The following is a 13,966-nucleotide window of genomic DNA, read 5'->3' on the forward strand; positions in this document are numbered from 1 at the left end:
TTGCATTTTTTAAAACTTTTTTATGTTTACTAATGCCATCTTCATTGGCAGCACACGACTGATTTTTAAAAATTGTAATCCCAGCTTGTCTGTAAGTTGAGTCCCTTTTTTGTTGAGCAGTGCGTGCTATTTAATAACTGCAAATGTTAGTGTAAACTAGTTTATCTTAGGACTGGATTATTCAGTCATTGCAATAAACACCATTTTCATGATCACTTTCTTAATTTTGTCTCTTAGGATGAAAAGCCTTAATTGAACTCTATTAGTTGAAAATTCCTCCTCAAGTTCAATATCGAAATTGAACAAATTCCGTTTTTAAGACTGAAGTTTATAATGGGGTGAAAAGTTGATTTTTGTAAAATTTATAATTACATTTGGTACTACACATACTATCGCTAGAGTAACAGCATCGATAAATGCTTCCTATATTTTTTTTTTAAATCATCGAATAAAAATTTATTTTTTACGGAATAGCTTTAGAGATTTGTATGTGTCTGTGTGTAAATTTTGATACTGAACTTAGGGAATAATTTTTACGTAATAGGATTCAATTAACGCTTTTCATGTTAAGAGACAAAATTAAAGAAGAAAATGGTGTTTGTTGCAATGTTTTTGAAGAATCAAGTCCTGAGATATACAAATTTTACGAAGACTCTGCAAAATCACTGATTTGCGTGCACTGCTCAACAAAAACGGCCACCACTCACAAACGGGCTGGAATTATAAATTTTAAAATCCAATTTTGTCTGTCAATATATATGGTAATAGTATATAAAAAATGAAAAACGACCATCCAACCCTAATTGGATTACTTAATATGGATTAACTCTTTACGTGAAATTTCTTGCGTGTGCACAATTTTTTCAAGAAAGTAAAATAGATAAATTGAACTTGATTTAGGGTAACCAAATGTCCCGATTTCAACGGGATTGTCCCTTTTTTCAGAAAGTCGTCTGGTATCCGGACAAAAGTGCAAACGAGACACTTTTTTTTTTTATTACTTGTAGCTATGTAGTGTAATTTTTGTGTTTTTAAACTTTATAGTTGAGTTTTCGTTTGGAAAGATTTAGAAATTTTGTAAAGTAGTTTCATATTTTTCGAACAGATGGCTCCATATTAAACATTTCGATATTCGATAATCTTCCAGGGTAGATAATCGAAGGTTGCTTCACTTTTCTGGACGAGTAATAATTTTTAATAAAATGCCGTCTTCATTCTGTTGGCTCTTTTTCACTATATCTTGTAGATATGTATTAAATATTCTTGGCGAGAGACAGCATCTCTGTCAAACTCCCCTTCCAATTGCACTCTCCTCTGTCGTTTCTTCTATTTTGACACTTACTTGGTTCATATAAGTTTCTTATGAGTATTCCATCTTTCTATTCCAACCTATCCTTCTTTAGAACTCCCAACAATTATTCCCAGTTCAGGCGGCCAGAAACCTTTTCTTAATCAATAAATACGACATCGGAATAAGCCAGTTGCATCTCTTATGCCTTTTCCTCTTTTAAATCCGAAGTATTCCTCCTCAACTTGTTCATTTGTTCTTCCATACAAACTTCTGTTCAGTATGCGAAGCATAATTTTTGATGCATGCAATATGAAACTCGTCTTATGAGTTCTTATAGTCATCTCTCTTGAGTTCGATTTCTTAGCCAGCGGCATCGTGATTGTTTTCAGAAAATCTTTTGGCCACTCTTCTGTTTCATATATTTGATTGCAGAGTCGGAACAGTTTCCTCCTCTCCTTGTCTCCCATATTCTTAATGAATTCGATTGGTGTATTATCTATCCCGGTTGCATTTCCATTCCTAATTTCGGATATGGCCTTTACAAACTCATCCCCAAGAGCCTTTTATCAACCTCGCGTACTTCATTTTCTATTTCAGCATCTGGGCCACGAGATCTATCCCTACTCTCATTCAAGTCCTCAACACTTTCTTTCCATCTTCCGTAAAACTTCACTCCTTTCGCTGACTACCTTCCCATTCCCACTTTCTACTAGCGCTCCTAATACTCATTTGTTTCCTCCGCAGTTCCATAGATTTCACCACCTTCAACATTGCTTCAATTTCCCATTTCTTTCTAATTATTCTATGTCTTGACATTTTCTATTGTCCCAGTCCCAGGGTGACGAACAAACCTTAAATACATAGATTTCTTTGGTATTCTTGACTTGGTATTAAATTAGGCTTTGCATATCTAAAATGAAGATATAAAGAAATATCGAACGACACCATGGAAGTTTACTCTTTGTTTACTGTTTAATATAACTGATCTCATATACACAAAATATTTGGAAATCTTTCATAAAATGTTACGTAGAAACGCCCGAGTACCTTCGTATAAACAAAAGTCTTCGTGTGTTACCACACTTTACGTAAACACATTGGATCTAATTGTCAATAAGAGTATCTTTTAAAAACTTTACTACAAACCAGGCACCTTAAACCTGTACTATAAATCAGGCTAAAAACTTTACTACAAACCAGGCACCTTAAACCTTTACTATAAATAAGGCTAAAAACTTTACTACAAACCAGGCACCTTAAACCTTTAGTATAAACCAGGCATCTTGTTTCTGCGCTACCCAGCAATCGTGAAACTTTCCTCGTCACATTTTGTTCGCCACCAATTGAGCAGGATTACTGAGCCACGCAACCAATCTCTGCATCAGTGTTTATGATTTCTTCATCATAAGAAAAGACACACAGTTGATTTACCACCCGAAATGATTTAGAGCAGCAGGATCTTGATAAGATGATCTAGGGATCATTCTCTTTGAACTGTTCTTGCTTCTGCTGTAATTGAAAGTTTTTTTTTTTTTTTTTTCATCTATGTTGAATTCTATTCGCACACTCCTCTGGAGTTCTGGTCGCTTCTTCGGAAACTTTTATCTGTGACAGATGAAGGAAAATAACATGTCATCACTGAACACACACCTATTCAGATCAATTCCACAAGCTTTAGAGCCTAAACAATCCTTGCCATGGTTACGCTTTCTAGATAAGTACATTTAGAAAGTTCTAACGCGTTGCCGATTACAGAGTTTGTTCAGTCTACATTTGGCCAATTTCGACTTACCTAAAAATTTAGAAGATTCCATGGCGCCAGGTCCTAAGTGCTCGATGTGTTTCCCTTGGTTCCTAACAATAGCCCGACAGCGTAATTTCCACTGTAATAGGCTTCTCTGAAGAACTGGGAGGGGAATCTTGTCCCATTCCCTTTACACAGCTTTCCAAAGTCCTTCCACAGTTGTCACACGCCGTTTTCCCAAAGCCCGCGCCAGCAATCCAAATCCACAATAGTCCTATGGAGATCTAACATGGATCTTGCATCTGGAGATTTAACAGGTACCTCATTGAAAGGTATCACCTGTATACTACTTGCCTCCTCCATCTTCCTGTAGAATGCGAGGGACGATCGTGAGGTATGTGATGAGGCCTTGTCCATGTGAATGCGCACCAGATTGGCGTCATTTCCGTACATTGTTGGAATATCATGCTCGTAGATCGGCCGCATGATCTGCTCCTGAAAATACTGCGAATTTATTTTGCATTTCTTCGCCACCCTACGAATCTTCAGTTTACCTCGGTAACAGTAGCCAGTAACGACCATGAACCCTTTTGGGAAGGATTCTTTACAGACACGGCCTCACCTTCTGAAGTTCTTGGCGCCTTTCTCTCGGTATATGATTGTTCTCGGTTTGCCGCAGTTGGAAAGGCAAATCCATGCTTCATTGAGCGTTACGACGTACATCCACCTTTGTTTTTCCAGATGCCGTTCGTACAGCTTCCGGGCATTACACTTTCGTTCCTTTTGGTGGGCATCCGTGAGAAGATGGCCGCGAGCTTTCATGACGTTTTCCAGCTTGAGTTGATGGTGTAACGTCCGGCTCAAAGACACGTCAAGACGATTAGCCATACACCTTTCTGTTGGCGGTTCTTGCATTGCCATTTTGCGAAGTTTCCTCTGCATGGTGGAGGTGGCCTTGGTGCATTCCCGCTTCCTAGGCAACTTCGTTGGTGATCCAAATGGTGGAGCTTCGTTGCCCTTGTACATTTTTTATTCCACTTAAACTGATGTTGCAACCATTCTTCTTGCAATGTTTTCTAATGACAGAAACACTAAAGTGGGCGTCATAAAGAGCCACTACAAAGCCTTCCCAAAACCGGCTTAGTTTGGGCGGCATTTTGGTCACAACGGAAACCCACATCCTTGGAAACAAATTTAACACAACACTCACAACAATGGTTCTGTTTTGTGCTTTATTGTCGTCCGCGCGGAAAAACAACTCCGTTCCCAGGAAGCCACTGCACAACACTGCAGGACTCCACGAGCCAGGTCGGGTGAGTCCATTCTACCCGGGAGGGGGAAGGAACGAAATCGGCCAAACGTAGGGTGAACAACCTCTGTACTATCCCAGGATTATTTAGCAACTAAGTAACGGAGAATTTTCGGCATAAGCAGTTTGTAACGACTTGAAAAGAACTCCAGCGGCTATATTATGTGGTTGCTCTAACGTGAATTTGATAACATCTGGATCTGGATATGTTCATCCTACAGAACAGAACACTTTTAAGGTTAATGTCAGATTAATAATTGCCCAGTATGAATAAAACTTGATAGTTCTAACTGGACCTTTCTCTGCAAAGTGTTTCAACTAATGATTGAGTTAATCGCAGTTACAGAAATAGCATCAACTCTGTTGGTGCTCCAAGAGATAGATTAGAATTTGGACGCTTCCTGGGGAAAATTAAAGTGGCATACGAAGATACCATTTGCACAAATTGCTGTTATCGACTGTTTTTTTTTTTTTTTTTTTTCTAAACGAAAACTTGTAAATGCTTTTATTTTTCCTACCTAGACATGATTTTTGGAGTTTTGGAACTTTTGTTATTCTTGTTCCGTCCATATCGAAAATTCTGCTTGGTAAAAGGTGATATTTTTGCTTTCGAGATACGATGTTGTAGTAAAACATCTTAACTTGCATTTCATTGAATCAAACGATACTAGATAGACGTGTTTATGTGGTGTTCTCAAACACAATACCTTCTCATGAATGATTTGGTGCAATAAATTCCCGATGTTCAAATATTTTTCTCTCGGCGAACTTGTAGTATAATCGTTGTAGTTATTTAAGTAATAAGCCATAGAACCTCAAGTCCATTTGTGTAGAGTAATGAGCCAGTTCTATTTTTTGTTGAATTGTGAAAGTTAATGTCTTTTCTTGAATCTCATCCTGGGTGGTGAATGTTTCACCGACGATGATTAAATTCGTTGCAAACTCATTGTCTCTTAGAAATGTCATTTTCAATATCTGTCTCTCTTATGAAGTATTGATATTTCTATTTTTGGTTTTCTAGACTGAAAGAAAGAAAAACTGGATATTACGATAAAATTAAATAGATAGCATTTCATGTTTATATGCACTGAGATTAGGGAACAGTGTGAAATGCAAATAAGCTATGGAAAATTGAGAGAAACTGGAGTAGATACATACCCATCCAGTACGTCAGATAATCTTATTTTCTACAAAGTAAATAAGTAAATAAACTTCTGATGCTGCTAGCATCGCTTTCTGCAAACGCCATTGTGAATCATTTGATGTCGCCATAGGGAATGAAATATTTCAGCTTAACGTCCCATGATTATGCTCTTTAGGCTAAGGGAGACTATGATTAAAGCAAGTGAATGATTATGAAAAAAATGGTGGAATGAGAGTGAGGAAACGGGAACTACCCCGAGAAAACCCACGAACACGATGTTATCCACCACAATCTTACTTGTCCGGGAATCGAACGAAGGACCTACGCACCAGAGGTAAGCGCTCTACCACTGATGTCGCCATAGGTCTGACTGCTCAGTAAGCGTTAAATCTAAGTTCATGTAAGGAACAACAATGTGACGTCACAATTGCAAACAGATAAATTTTCCTTTAATGTGAACGAAACATAGAGGTGAGGATCGTATTAATGAATACCATGCCACTTCACCACAACAAAAATATTTGCAATAATCTAATATATATATATATATATATATATATATATATATATATATATATATTAGATCATATGTTCGTTAATAAAATTTAATAGGGACAGTACTGATTCCAAGGCTAGTCTCGGTTGAAAATTCGCGAATCGAGATTTAATCAAGACGTCTCATCTTATCACGATATCACCTTTAAGTACTAATCAGAGATAACACCAGACGCACTATACAAAATTTATTTTATTCATTTCGTGTATTATAACGGAACAAAAGGTCGTACGCGGAACTCTTTTGCTCCATTGCTTTTGCGGATCAAAACATTTACTGCTAATCACGTCGTGTTAAAATTGTCAAGGAATATCGGGACATTTTAACGTATATTAAATAGTTTTCTGAAGCAGTAATAGACCTTTCACTGTTTCTATAAATCTTAAAATGAACAAAAATTGGAAAGAATAAAAATCGTACCTCATATTTCTGACGTTTCTTTTAGACACTTCAAATAAATTTATTACTCTCTTCTGCCATGACACCTTTCACATAACGAAACAAGATTGTCAAAATCCTTGTTCTATCTAGTACCTAAATATTTAAAAACGGACTTTACCCCCTGCGAACTTTTAGCTCAAGTTCTTATAGTCATTTAAATCTTCAGTTAAACGAAGAATTTCCTGATTTGGATCTTGTAGTTCACATTCCAGGCAGCATTGGTAGTGGAAACATTGGCTTGTTCCTCATAAACTTTTTGTTTCAAAAGCAGCATTTTCAGTAGATAAAATCGAAAGCAATTACATTGATCATAGAGACCCTAGCTCGTGCGTCTTTGGTGCACGTTGTTTCAGATCGTTGAACACATTACGGTAGTTCAGTTCTACAGTGTACGGTAGAACCTTGTTTCGTATAGCCTCGGTACTGAAAAGGGACACTCAACATCCAACTACCGGACTACTGCACTAAATTTTCTTGTTCCCATTTTCTCAATTCAGTCAAGTAATGTTGTAGTTGCTGAAACATTTATTTGTAAAATAGGAACAAAATTATAATGGAATTTCGGAAACTTCGAATAAACCTTACCTCTTGTACATGTGGATTTTTTTAAAATGAAAAATGACATTGATATATTATTGCAGTACTTATTTGAAGAATATGAACAAAATCAGGTTTTGAAAAAATAGTCTTAAGAAAACTCATTAATGAAATATTTATGAGTGTAATGAAATGTGAACAAACTGAACTGAGTATTTTGGAGAAAACACTCAAAGCAAACTCACCTCCAAGATTGAAGTACCCCTTGTAGACTTTTTAAAGAGAAATCGCGAACGTCACATCGTATATTGTTAATAAAATGTAAACAAAATTGTCTGAGATATTTATATTCATGAAATATAAACAAAATTGTCTGAGATGTTTCTTAGAAATTCATCCAAAAAAAAAAAAAAATCCACTTTAAGAGTAAACTGCTTCTTGTTGGAACCTCTTAGGAGAAATTACGTACTTTATATTGTTGAATTATTGATGAAATATCTAGTTGTGAAGTATGACCATAATCACCTTAGTCATTTAAAAAAATCAAGAAAAAGTCACCCCTTATCGATTTATCCTAGGAAAACGGCTTATACCATGTTATAAGGTTCTTGATGTATTTATTTTTGGAAAGTAGTTAGATTCATTTTCGAGAAAATAGCAAATTTTGATTTTTACTCTCTAGTGAACTATCCTTATTTTTACAGGTAGGAAGAAAATTCGAAAAATCGCTCTAGGAAATCCTTATACTACCTTAAATTTTGGTCCGTATACATTACATGATGTGAACTCAAGACGAATGTACATAGATCGGGACGAATAGAGGAACAGACATCCAAAATGCGATTTTATGTGTGTGTAGGGTGGGGATGTAGGGCCTATAAAACGTATAAACCGTCGAAATCTCTAATTCGATGTTTCTAATGGCCACCATACTTTCTTCTGTCAGTCGTAGGTAGAGATAGAAAAATATTAGCTTGGCTATGCTTGCATACGTTCAAAGACGACGAGAGATATAAGAAACTATTTCATTTTGTGAAGCTATGTCTTATTTATCATGAAAATGCTTCTGTTGAATCTGGCTTTGTGGTCAATAAAGGCATGTTGCTTCCTGATCTTCAAATATTCCCACGTCGTACCAGGCCCGTAGCCAGCCCCAAAATTTAGGGGGGGGCGGTAGAAGTTAGGGGGACCCGACCCAATCATATTATACTTCATCACCATATTATAGTTCATTTGCAAGCCTACCGTGAAATTTTATGGGGGCCAGCCAAAATTTAGGGGGGCCCGGCCCCCTCTTTCCCCCCGTGGGTACGGGCCTGCGTCGTACTATTGTGTTATGATTGTATTCGGAAGATAGGAGGCGTTACTAACGTTCAGAGTTGAAATTACAATTCCGTGATATACAGTACTATCCGCTAAAAGCACCATAGAGTACAAGATAAGGATTGTTAAAAAGTTACGAGTGAGTGGACGGTTAAAGTAAAAGTGGGCATGTGACTCAAAAGAATCGTGAAACTTAAATTTTATAAAATCTTAACTTCAAGAAAAGACTCATCAAAATACTTAGCACTATCAAGTCAGACAGGTCCATATTTAAAGAAAAAAGTTTGAGATTTAGTTTTTACTAGTATCATTCCTGCCTTAATCTGGGTTATTGTATCCTAATAATTCATGATTTATTCATTTGAATATAGGATAAAATCTATGCAAAAGATGTAAGTGCAGGTCTGTAATGATCGTAATTATAAATCATTTTTAAAAAAATGCATATTAAAAGTGGAATAAACTTCAAATGCTGTGGGGGTGAAGGGAGGCTTCTAAAAATATCATTGTTAATAAACCATCAATTATAACAGAAACTGTGTTCAACTTTGTGTACTTTTGGTGTAGTATACTTAACAGTGTTAAAAACATGCATTACTTTTCAAAAATTCGAAAGATTTTTCTAACAAACAATATTTAAGAAATGTTGAAAATGAAAAGTCGGAAAAATTCATAATTTGGTTCGAAAACGAGCATTTAGAGATCAAATTATATGAGATTCTTACAGATATGGTACAGTCTTTCAATATAAATTATTAACATGTGTATTTTTTCAGAAAATGATTATTACGTTATATTCGTCACGTTTGCAATAATTTGTAATAATATTCACTCACAGACAACAAACTCAGTTCCTGGCGCTAAATGTATAAAGTACACTGCTAGGTTAACGACTTATTAGGTGAGTAATCTGTGGTCAAGACATCGGTTTTAATCATCGCGCTTTGTAGTATTATAGATCGGAGTTTGATCACTCTTAAAAAGATATCTCCCTGATTGTTTTATAATATTTGATTAACATTTAAAAATTCTGTCTCCAGTTGAAATCGAAACAGAACTGATTGCACCAATAGTTATACGGGGGAACAAATATTCGCACACAATTTCTTTGCCGTAATTTACATTTCAGTGGTTTAACTGCATTTGTGGTTGCCTGTCCTCTCTTGTTTTTCTACAAGGACCTTTGCTGAAAACGTTTGGAAAGAGAGTTGGTGAAGTCTTGACGTATCATGTGATACCAGCATTCATCTTTTATAATTAAATGTGTTAGTTGCTTGATAAATCGAAATGTGCTTGACGTTCACTTCTGCACGTTGCTGTTAATAATGTTAACCAATATTTAGTCAATTTTCGTTATATAAATTTGTATAGGATGTGCTTGTACGAGATTTTTAAATTGAAGAAATACTTTTTCCAGTACATGTAGTAAATGGTTACTGCTTAACGTGTCAGGTTATGTGTGGTACATAAATTGTGTTTTTGTGTGTGTGTAATGTGTAACCTCCAGCCTCAAAACAGTGTTTATTTATTTATTTTTTTATTCTTGAATCGTTACTTCATTACCTATTGTTCTTGTGTACAATTCCGTTCGTAACTTCCTTTGGAACCAAATCAAGATAAATTGAGCCATAAGGAAGAAAAAAGTTGATATGTAAACAAAATTATCTCGTAACAGTCATCTCAATAAATGTTCCACTGTGACATATTTATACAAAATAAGGTCGTTTTTAAAAGCCGTTAGTCATGGTTGCATGGAATAAAATATTAAAGCTTTTCATACATTTTGATATCATCGTTAGGAGGTTTCGAAGTAACCTTGGATCGCTATCGACATTAATTTTGTACCTTGTATTTTTCTTGTTCTTTTTTTGTTTCGAACAACAATAAATTAGATTTCTCTCTGTACGTACGAACATTGTTTTGTTTCGAAATATAAACAGTTTTGAAATTGTAACTATTCGATTTAGTGATTAAGACATTTTTTGATGCTACAGAAGTCTTGAAGAAGGGGTAATAAGTAATTTTAAAATATTCAGTAAGACTATATAGCATGTTGTTTCGAAGTGAGAGAATTAATAACGAGAAAATATTGTAGCTGATAAAAAAATCGCAGCCAGTAGAAGAATGATAACGTTTTGCAGTATATTGCAGTGAATTATCGTTTGTGTAATACCTATGTTCAAAGTCCAGAGAGTTGCCGCGACCCGACAGCATAAGAACTAGTTATCAACATTATTTCCAGGGTTCAAATTAACGGAGGGATAGGGGATTTCCCCTCGTCACAACTTATCCCCGGTTCTTGACAAGTAAATGTCTTCCTTGCCGGGGATATATTTTTCTCCTATATAAATATGTGAAGACAATTTCTAATATTGCAATTTAATTACTGCATACACACTGTTGAAATAGTTCTTTCCATTAATTAGTACAATAGTTAGTAATGTTATTATTACTTAACTGGTATATGTTAAGAACTATTATTGTTTGCAGTGTAATATTATAATACCGTATATTTGTATATATTATACCGTTTTTGTTATATGTATATATCGACAATACACAAGCATCGCCCCTCGTCCGAAAGTTTAACTCGAACACTGATTATTTCTGGTAGGTGCCAATTTGTAAAAATGTTACATTAGTACCTTGTGTTTGTGAAAATGTATTATCTATACTTGTGCCAGAACCCTTCTGTGAGCAGTTTAAGAGATGAAAGTTTTCACTGTATAATGCGCATTTTTATGTGAATAGTAAGGCCTAATTTTCTAATAAAATGCTTCCATGTTCATGAAATAGTCTTCAAATAGTGACAGTTTAATATTTAAACTCGCACATTATATTATAGCATATAAGTAATTTTAACACTTTGCCGCCTAAATTAGGCTATCTTCCAAAATATTTTTCCGCACACGTGTGCGGAGACTGCAATGGGACACTCTTGGTGATTTTGATGCTACGGAATGTGATTTATCCAAGAACGGGAAGGCAAACCATTCTGAGAATATACCCGACAGAGCTACTGTTCATAATAATTACATATACATATACTGTATTCTTCTAATGTATAATATCTCTTGAAATGCGTTTGGAAGTGCACGAAAACATTCTAACCATCACTTTTGACGATCTTTTTTCAGTCTTCTTTGACATTTAAAAAGTAATAATAAAATAAGCAAACAACCACTTCTGATATTTAAAAAGTTTATTTTATGTTGGTTATTCGTCTCTGCATGCCCATCACTAAAGGAAGGAAAGGGGAAGATTCGTTAACCTTTCAAAAAAAGTGATAGTTGTTTTATAGGTTTTTCTTTTTCACTTGAAATTAGCAAATGTATAAATTTTCTACTTGTATCTTAGAGCTAGCTACGCACATACAGATTTTAGAAGAGTATCTTGTATTATAATACGTGTTTTCTGCATGATTACAAGAGTTTTTGCTCGCATTCATGAAATAGTGAGGTTTTACGTCCCACGGTTATGCCGTGTAGGCTAATGGAAATGGTGATGATGAGAATGAATGAAATAGTGGAATGAAGAAAGTGGGGGGAAACGGGAGAATCCCTATAGAAAAAATAGAAACAGAAGGAGTTTTTCAGTTTTTGAATTACCGTACATTTAGCAAATTTATTTTCACCTCTGTTCGTAATATTTTCAGTCGATCGTATGACTGACTGACTGACTTGGTTAGCGTCCCTGACTTGCAACTGGGCTTGAATCCCGTGACCGACCGTACTGATTAAGAATTCCTACTCAAACTGCAATTTTTAAATGCATTTCCTGCCCACCAACTAGCTTCTGTGTACATTTTAATATCTGAAAGATCTGTTTTTGTCTAACGGATTGATATGACCCAGGGGCATCATTTAGGGAGTACAAGCAGAAATTGCTCCCTCAGTTTCAGAAGTCCATAGTTTTTAATCGATTCTATACTAATATAGTGAAAAAAAATCTCTTACGTCGGTGGAGCATTTTGCTTCCCCCGATCAAACAAAAATGACGCTGCTGATTCGACCGTATCCTAATATTACAGTACAAACTTGTCACCTTGTTTATAGTGTAAATTTTTATTCCCAGTTATTATGCTGCCTTGAAATCAGTAGCATCATTTCAGATTTTGCCAGTGTGTGTAAAGGGGGGGGGGGGAATTGTCCACCGACAAAGAACTTCACACTTCTATTAGTATATCAATATAGATTTTTTTAAAATGCGTTTCTCAAACTCAGGGGGCAGTTTCTCCCTCTGCCCTCCCCAAATGAAACCACCTTTTAAAAAGTCGTTCAAGTGATTAATACAACCTTCGCTCACTTGCGCAAGAGAGAAAGCACCTATGACAATTTAAGAAAATATTTATTAATCCTGATGCAACCCATGAAAATCACGTTTTAGTTTATAGGGGGCGGCTTTAGGATTTTAATTTTGGATAGGCCCGCTCCCTCGCTTATGGATAGATATACATATTTGATTGATTAGTGACAGTAGGAAATTACCTTTACAGTAGTGGTTGATGGTAATTGTTAAATAATTATCTACTATAATATAAATAGTGGAAAATATATTTACTCTTTATTGTATCTTTTAGCGTTTATATATTTTTCAAAATTTTTGGGTAGGTCCGTGCCCACCCGGCCTACTCGCTTAAACCGCCACTGGTTTATAGAAATCTAGTGAAATTTGATATTTTACGACCAACAGCTTTGTCGGTGTGTGTACAGAGCCCCTTACTGGTGCAGGACATTTTTGCGTGGGCGACGAATTGGATCATAAGTGCATACCGCAGACATTGCATCGACTCAAACTCGGGGTTACCGTTTAGTACGTAAGGGCACGTTTGTTTTAGTTCTGCTTTTAATCTGTTGGTGATTGCTTAGCAGGAAATTGCAATCCTGAAACAACCTGTTATCACCATCTTTCTCTTTTGAATACTCAGAAGTCAGTTTGATACACGTGAACATTGTCACTAAATATTTTGGTCAGGAAACCCAAATCTGTTAAGACTTATTGACATGACAAAATTGACAATCCATATTTTCTGACCATATAATATTGGTATTAATGGCTATATATTAGGTTTAAATGTCCAAATATTTGTTTGAACGAAACAAATAAATTAACCTTATAACCTGACCAAATACTTATGGTATTCTTAATCAAGTCCATTGTTTTCAGTGACTAATAAATCTTATTAAGATGAAACGTAGTTTTAACGATAGAGTGAATCATTATCGTTATACTTTACATATTTGATATGATAGTAGGTGTGTAAACCTCTATGGAAGAAAGAGATAACTACGATATAAAATATTTGAATTGAAATTTTTCGTATAATTTACAATAGAAAGCAGATATACTGAATGTGTGATGAATTCATAGAATATGGCTGATATTTTTAAAGTGTGAAAGTATGTGTCCTTGTACGTACATCATTCTAAATTAGTTATCCGATGCATTGTATTGTAATTTCTGTTTCAGGTTTCCTTATCGGTAAACGTTGCCTCGAATTAGAAAATCGTATCCGAATTTTGTCCAAAATGAATATCTTCGTGGATTCCCCTTCTACGTCAAGAAGCTGGTGATAAGGTATGTATAATTACGTAACTGTTTTGCAGCAATTCAAGCTTTTC

General features: G+C 35.4%; 1 protein-coding gene across 2 annotated transcripts in view; it reads left to right on the forward strand.

Moving 5' to 3' along the window:
• LOC145661383 (protein spitz-like) overlaps positions 1-13,966 on the forward strand; it is a 598,112-nt gene that overhangs the window by 88,460 nt on the left and 495,686 nt on the right. For both annotated transcript variants that reach the window (XM_081726707.1, XM_081726705.1), the window contains one exon: positions 13,815-13,922. The gene's annotated coding sequence lies outside the window, so the exon portion shown is untranslated. The remainder of the gene's footprint in view (positions 1-13,814; positions 13,923-13,966) is intronic.

The sequence above is a fragment of the Thermobia domestica genome, chromosome 1, assembly GCF_964235325.1.
Source record: "Thermobia domestica chromosome 1, izTheDome1.hap1.1, whole genome shotgun sequence".
Lineage (NCBI taxonomy): Eukaryota > Metazoa > Arthropoda > Insecta > Zygentoma > Lepismatidae > Thermobia > Thermobia domestica.